Here is an 8,158-nt window from a genome sequence, read left to right on the forward strand (position 1 = left end):
TCGGGCATCCAGGGGGCCCGTGAAAGTGCTCAGCACCATTATTGATCGGGCTGCGGAAGGACTGCTGTAACGCTTGGGGGCGTGGGCGGCTCACAGGGGTGGCCTCATGGGGGGCGGCTCACAGGGGTGGCCTCATGGGGGTGTGGCTTTCAGGGGGGCCTCATTGGAGGGGCGGCTCATAGGGATGGCCTCATGGGGGGCAGCTCACAGGGGTAGCCTCATAGGGGGGCGGCTCCCGGGGGGGGGGGCGGCTCACAGGGGTGGCCTCATGTGGGGGGCAGCTCTCAGGGGGGCCTCACAGGGGGGGGGGGCGGCTCTGGGGGGGGCCTCACGGGGGAGAGCGGCTCACAGGGGGGGACCTCAGCATGGCCCTTGATCCGGCCCTGCTGATTATACTTTTCCCATACTTACTGACTCTCCATTAATATCTAGAAGATTCCAGAATTCTGGCTAGGTCTGTCAGTCTCCTGGTAGAGCAGGCCGTTCTCCCGTACTCTGCAGGAGGGGGGCCTCCATGATGATTTTAGGGAATTGCGTCATTTCGTCCCTGCCCCCAGCGTTAAAATGACACTGCATCATTTTGCCGCTGTAGTGGGGACAAAATATCCCTTCCTCCCTCCACACCTGCAACTCAGCTCCCCTCCAGGGGTCTCACAGAGGGGAAAAATAAAAAGTAGGCAAGTATACCTTCACCCTTTCACTTATTACATGGATCCACCAGTTCTTGAGCCCAATGCTGCAACCTATGTAGTGGGAAACAGGCTGGTGAGTTACCACAACTTCTTGTAGGCCGCACCCTGAACCTCTAGTAATACCACAGACATAACAGGAGAGTACGTGGGTCGGAATCTTCAATTGGTCTGACAGAGAGCTCCAAGGTAGGAGAAGGTGGTGGGGAGGTCTTCTGTTAATGTGTCAGTATAAGTGTGTGTCAGTCAGTGTCATCACGGTCTGATTTTTGTTTTTTTTAATTAAAATTGACTTATGTGGTATAAGGAATAATAATTATTACAGATAGTAGAAGTCCTGGTTAAAAGCACGCGCCCTTATACTTGTATGTGGTCACAGATCTCTTCTAATACTTCTAATAAGCGTATAATTTATGGCAGCAGGCGCTGATTCCGTAAATTGAGAGCAGCCACATTTTCCACATTTGCAGAATGTCCAGTTGACATTGCGCCATTTTTACAAGGTTTGACAGTGAATTTATCACACAGACTTTATGCTTTGCTCTGATTCATTAAGGCACACATACTGAGCACTAGGTACGTTTGTTTTAAAACGCACGTAAATCCTGAAGGAACGGATCTGAACACAGGTGTGGTGATGAATTCAGGTGTCGGTCTGCTCAGATCTACCACACAAGACATTGCAGAATACGTGCAAAACCTATGTGGAATATAAATATTCCAAAGAACACACAGAAAGGAAAACAAATATTCAGTTAATATCACCTTTTAATAATATAGGCATTAATGATAAAACAGTTTTAAAAAAGTTTTGTCCCCCCCCTTCATGAACTACATATATGAGGATGTTCTTAATGTCTACTGAACCTAAAATACATTTGTATAGTCCCTCCTGATTGCATGCATAGGAGACTGTCATCACTAGTAATAAGGACAGAAAATCAAAGCTTGAATCTGACATCGCTGCATGTGCTTGAGTTTGGCACGCCCTTATTATACATTGACTATGGCCGAACGCCCCTTCCCCGTCCCAGAAATCGTAAACAAATGACCATTGTGTGTAAAATCAGTTATTTGGCTAAATATTGTCTGGAATTGTATGTCAGTCCTTGGATGCCCACGAAAACTGGAGTCTACATATTTATTAATATAATTCTGAGGTTTGGTTGTTAAAAAATTACTTATTGTCTCAATGTACCATTATTTCTATCATTGTAGTAGCAAAATAACATTCAGCTGTTATGGGGAAAAATATCCAGAGCGATAAGAGTTATACGAGCTCTGGAGGACCCGGTTAAGCGTTACTAAACATGCACTGGGGCTGGGAACATGTATGGTACCCCAGGAGTACTATTCATGTTCCAGCCCCTATGTATGTTTAGTAACGCTTAACCGGGATCCTGGGAGTTTGAGCTTCTGTTCCACTGTTAGACCGAAAAAAATATAACTAAACTTTTTTTGGGTTTTTTTTTAAAAAAAAAACCCAAACAAAAACAAGACCTAAATGATGTAAAAGTTATATCATATTTTTCCTTTTTTGCACCCCAGAAAATGTGAGCTGGCCAATAGTCCCAATCATTTTAAAAAGTTTCAAGCAGAAAAACAATAATGATATATAAGGCAAAAATAAAAATAATAAACCTTTTCGCAGGCAGAAACTCCAATCTTTTCCAGCAATAAGGCTCTATCACCCTATGATATATAGAGACACTTTAAACTTTATTCAGAAAATGAATATATTTTGGGGCTTGAGAGACTCTATCATCAATGCACACGCGGTAACTTCACAAGTTTTAATAATTGAACTGAACACTTCTTTCCCGCCTACTCTTGTATAGGAAAAGGAAAAATACTTCGTCACAATTATGGTACTTTTTGCACACAAATGTGCGCAAAAGAGTGAAAAATATGTAAATTGAATTGCGCAAGATGAAAATCGCATTCTCCCTGGCTAGACCGGTGCTAGCATGTGTGGGGCCCTTTTATCATTTGTGTTCATTCAATAATGCTTTGCTTCTTTCAACACTAATCATATAATAAACTTTACTAAAGAGAGTAATACAAATAAATACATTAAACAGCTGACAGTAATTGATATTTATTTTTAGGAGTTCTGGATGCAACTGTCCACCCCTCTCCCTCTCCAATTTTTTTTTAGTTTGAAGCACCTTTAGTGTCTCAGAAAGTTTTTCCAGGCACCCCTAGGCCAAAATAGAATCATAAGGTAAAATAGATGGGGCCGTTTCCTTCTTAATCACGCACTTCTCCTTCATCAAACTGTGTCCCTTCATCATCACCACGCTGTGTCTCCTTCTGATCACACTGTGCCCTCCATGTTGCTTTTGCCCCTCTTCATCACACTGTGCCATGCTGAATTTGCCCCCCTTCATCTAGTTCCCCTTCATCACACTGTGCCATGTTGCTTTTGCCCCCCTTCATCACACTGTGTCATGTTGCTTTTGCCCCTCTTCATCACACTGTGTCATGTTGCGTTTGCACCTCTTCATCACACTGTGTAATGCTGCTTTTGCACCCTTTCATCTAGTTCCCCTTCATCACACTGTGCCATGTTGCTTTTGCCCCTCTTCATCACACTGTGTCATGTTGCTTTTGCCCCTCTTCATCACACTGTGTCATGTTGCTTTTGCCCCTCTTCATCACACTGTGTAATGCTGCTTTTGCACCCTTTCATCTAGCTCCCCTTCATCACACTGTGCCATGCTGCTTTTGCACCTCATCATCACACTGTGGCATACTGGCTTTTGCTCCCCCTTGCCTCCGTTCCCTTACTTACCTTTCTATTGGCTTCTTTCCTCTCTTCTTTCTTGCTTGTCGAGGTAAGTATTTTTTTTTATTATTATTATTTTCTGGGCTGGCAGACAAGCGGGGGATGGCAGGCGGAGGGGAGCGTCTTTCAGGCCTGGTGCCCGCCGCCTTCCTTACCCTGCTTTCCGCATTCTGCCAGCCCTGCCACTGGTCAGTCATTCACACCTGCATGATCGGCTGCTTGAGTTGCCCCCATAAAGCCTGATTCACTGCTGGTAGAAACAGCATTGGGGTACTTCAAAGTGAGACTACATGCAGCATTTGCAATGCTTGTCCACAAGGTGTCACTGCAGAGTTATGTTAGAGTTGCATATGTCAGCAGGCTAATCTAATCTCCTTTTTTGATCTGGAACCAAAAATGTTCTTAATGGCAAGGACAAATTAACTAGTGCTGTAAAACAGTGTTTATTTTATTATGTGTCCTATTTTTGTGGAACAGAAAACAGCACGTGTGTCAACGTGTATAACAATTATATTTCAGATATGTTTCATGCAGCGGCTTGCACAAGCTTAGTGAAACCTTAAGTAGGATTTCAGGGTGCATGCACTGGCCCCTCATATGTACAAAATAACAGAGTACAGGGCTAGGGACGGTGAACCAGCGTTGCCTTGTCCTCCTCACCTCCTTGCCCCAACCAGTAGTTCTACCACAACATAGTTGTCTACTATTCCTAAGAAATGCGTGCGAGTGTCACGGTCCTTGCGTTGTAGAGTGATGAGTAGAATTATGGAGCTCAACAGTCCTGACCTTAAATTTTAATCTTATTCATTTCTGATTAGAATATGAAACTATAATTGTTTGGGGAATTCCAAGTTACCGGTATGGTTGACAGCATTCTGGTCCATGCATGTTAAGCTGGGTACACACCTATGCAATCATATTTCAGATCCAGTGTCTCTAACGATTTCACCAACGATTGAATGTCCTGATGAGCGTGCCGATTCATACACACCTACACAATATACGTTCAGATCTGTGATCGTCATCTCTCATAACCTTTGTATAATCTGCTGAAAAGATCATGAATGAACATTGTTCCATTGTTGATTGTGATTTTTAGGAAGTTTAGATAACCAAATTAACAGATGTGATGTGTATGGTATGATAAAATATGATCTTGGGATATCTGTCGTGAATGTGTCATCTGCACGGTAATTGAATTGCATAGGTGTGTACTCTTCGAGTCAGTGATGTTAATGCCAAGTGAGAGTGAGGCTCTGGAGAACACAGAGAGATACGACGGAGATTGGAACAGAATGACATTAGTGCAACCTACACGAGAGTTGAGTGTGAAAGAGGGGTTGCTCACTCTGGGACGTTCTGTGTTCTTAGTGAGTGATAATAGAGGAGAGCAGGAAACATAGAGGGCCTGATTCATTAACTGCTGATACGTGCCATATTTTGTGTAAAATCGCTTGGCACATCTCTTTTTTAAAGCTTACCTTATCCCTGATGATTCTGTTCATCCTAATGCACGCTCACAACTGTCCCAACCCTCACTCTAAGCCACACTCGCTCCTCTTGTTACAGCTGTACCCTCTTCCACCTAGTATATAAGCTCTCTAATGAGCAGCGACCTCCAGAGTCTTTGTTTTCATGTCTGCATTTATTTTGTCTGCCTTGTATGTCCCTGTTTTATCTATGTCCTTGTTTTATGTATGTACTGTTTTCCCTATTGTATGGCGCTACGGAGCTCTGTGGTGCCTTACAAATCTACGATAATAATAAGAATAATAATATTAATAATTATATTTTTGGATCTTCAATCGGTCCAAAAAGAGAGAGGGTTTTATTTATCAAGACTGTGACTGCGTTGATAAGGCTGTTTATCACAGTGGTAAAAAAAAATCACTTACCGCCGCAATTTAACGAAAAAATAACATCTGCTTAAGAGTTACTGTCCAGTAGGGGTAAGGGTTAACTTACTGCGTCACCAAGCCAGTCCTTGCAAATGTGGCTCACCAATGTAATAATGCAGAAAGAAATAACAATTGTAAAAAAAAGTTTAAAAATATATGACATTTTAAAAAAAAGATAAGATTTTTTTAAACCTGTATTCATTAAAAATGATTTATTCAAGGAATAAAGCATTTTCTTAATGGGTTTAATCTGCAATTCTTTTTAAATAGGTTTCCCTGTGCAAACAGATGTCACAGTGTCCTAGGTCTGTAAATACAGTTGTGACATCGGGAATCAGCATTAATATTGATATGTGCTACAAATTGCTGGATGAGCAGATATTTGCTGCTAATGAAGACAGACCTAACCTGACCTGGATTCTTTATGTGGTACGGGCTATGGGGCTGATTTAGAATCAGGTGTAAATTTTGCCGATTGCAAAACTTCCCAACCATGTTGCACTGTAAGGAGTGCTATATACTGCCTAGTCTTGCATGCTACACACAGCTCTATTCTCACACTGCATTTTATATTTGGGATAAGCTATGTCCTTCTCACAACCCTAAATCAGGTTGTACATTTGACATCTCCTCACCTCAAGCACAAAATGGGTTTTCAAGGTACAGATTTTGCACCCAATAGCTGGATTTGCTCCCAATATCAGCTCCTATGTACAGATCTGTAACAATGAGATCTGATTTTATGGAAGGGGCTATCCACAGGATAGCTAATTAAAAAGAATTAGTGGGTTGGAGGAGCATTCCTAAATATATACAGCACCAGAGGTGGCGTAACTCACTGCTGATCCACTGCTTTAAATGGGACAATATTTACCAAATAAATGTAGGTATTTCAGAAAGCATTATTATTAATACCATACATGCCAACTTTTAAGATTTCTCCCCTGGGAGATCCGGGGGAGAAGTCATGTGACATAGGGTAGGAGAGGGCGTGGTGACATTTTTGCGTCACCATTGCTCGTCCCCACTATAAAAAGCCCAGAAATTTGGGAGCCTCCCGGGAATTCCGAGAGAGTAGGCAAGTATGATTAATACCCCGAAAACAAAATCAGCCTTGGATTCCTTACTGGCATAGGGTAGATAATACTTACAGGAGGGTCTTACAGGTGTTATATATATTTACTGGGACAATTTTAGGTTGCTCACTATGGGCCTCATCCTGCACATTTCCACTGATGGGGCATGCGCAGTAAGCAACAGTTCCCTGCAGTTCCGTCTGCTCTTCAGACGTAGTGTACACTGCGACAGCTTGCGCCTCAGTAGGAGAGAAAGAGTAGAACATGGAGTGATGTAGGTGTGACCGTGAATAATTCAGATACTATAGGTGTCTACCCGCGAAAACTACCCTAGTCGGATCAAGACGCAGGCGGAACACACGGCAAACAAGACTGAAAAAGTGCGACAGGAATTAGGTGGCGCAAGTAGTTAGCTAGCTGCGGGAATTGGCCACAGCTTGGTAAGGTATTACGAGTGGGACGCAACTGGGGTTGTATGCCACTCGTAATACCCTACCAAGCTGCGGCACACTCCCACTCCTACTCATTCACGTAAGTCTTAGACGCACGTTGCGTCCGACTCTAAATGAAGCCCTATGTGTTTTCGTTCCACGGTAAGATATGCAAATATCACGCAAAGCATCTGATTGGATGGAGCATAGCATTTCTTAATTGGAGCATTTTTATACGCAGGCAGGAAAAAAATATACAATATTGTACCTAACAAGTTCATACATAAATAACCCCCAGCTGGATGCGCTGAGCGTTACATATACGCAGAGCAAGGTGTAGATATGTTGTAGTGCAGAGCAGTGACTAAAGGTCTCTAATGGTACAGAACACTGAGTCAATGAGCAGAGCAATATGTGGATAACAGCACAGTGTATATGTGTGCAGAGCAGCGTGTTGACATGTAGATATATGCACACGTGTTGTGCAGTGTGTACAGGAAGCGACTGTGGATGCACAGTACCCCTTGGCACAGTGATGGAGGGAGAGTTCATGCTGATAACAGATACTCTGATTTGTTAGTTGGACTTTAATACACATCACACCACAGATGGGCCAGGAGTTTGTCCTCATCTGCTGTCTGACAACCAGGGGCAAAGTCTAAGGGTTGCACTCTCACTTGTCCCTAATTATAAAGGGAAGTGTGGCTCTGGGAGGAACACAACGAGACATCAACCTGACATATAAATTTGCATGTGAGCTCCTATGCCCAGGTCCAGGATAATATTTCTCAATATAAACGGGTGCTTTATCATTATATTATGGGTGCTTTATAATTATATTATGAGTGCTTTATCATTTTACTGCCCTTTGTGTGTAGGCGTCACAAGTAAAAATATCCTAATACAAATGACAGGTAAACGTATTTGTATGAATAAACTCCAAGATATCTGCAAATTGCTGCCAGTGGAGGTAATTTATGTGCACTCAATTCACACGACAAATTGCCTACGTTTTACACTGGTGCTTGTGGGTGGTGGAATCAGGACACATTAAGGTGCATGCCTACCCTCTGCCTACCCTCTGCCTGCCCTCTGCCTACCCTCTGTCTGCCCTCTGCCGACCCTCTGCCTGCCCTCTGCCTGCCCTCTGCATACCCTCTGCCTGCCCTCTGCCTGCCTGCCCTCTGCCTACCCTCTGCTTGCCCTCTACCGACCCTCTGCCTACCCTCTGCCGACCCACTGCCTGCCCTCTGCCTATCGTCTGCCGACCCTCTGC

The sequence above is a fragment of the Mixophyes fleayi genome, chromosome 10, assembly GCF_038048845.1.
Source record: "Mixophyes fleayi isolate aMixFle1 chromosome 10, aMixFle1.hap1, whole genome shotgun sequence".
Taxonomy (NCBI): domain Eukaryota; kingdom Metazoa; phylum Chordata; class Amphibia; order Anura; family Limnodynastidae; genus Mixophyes; species Mixophyes fleayi.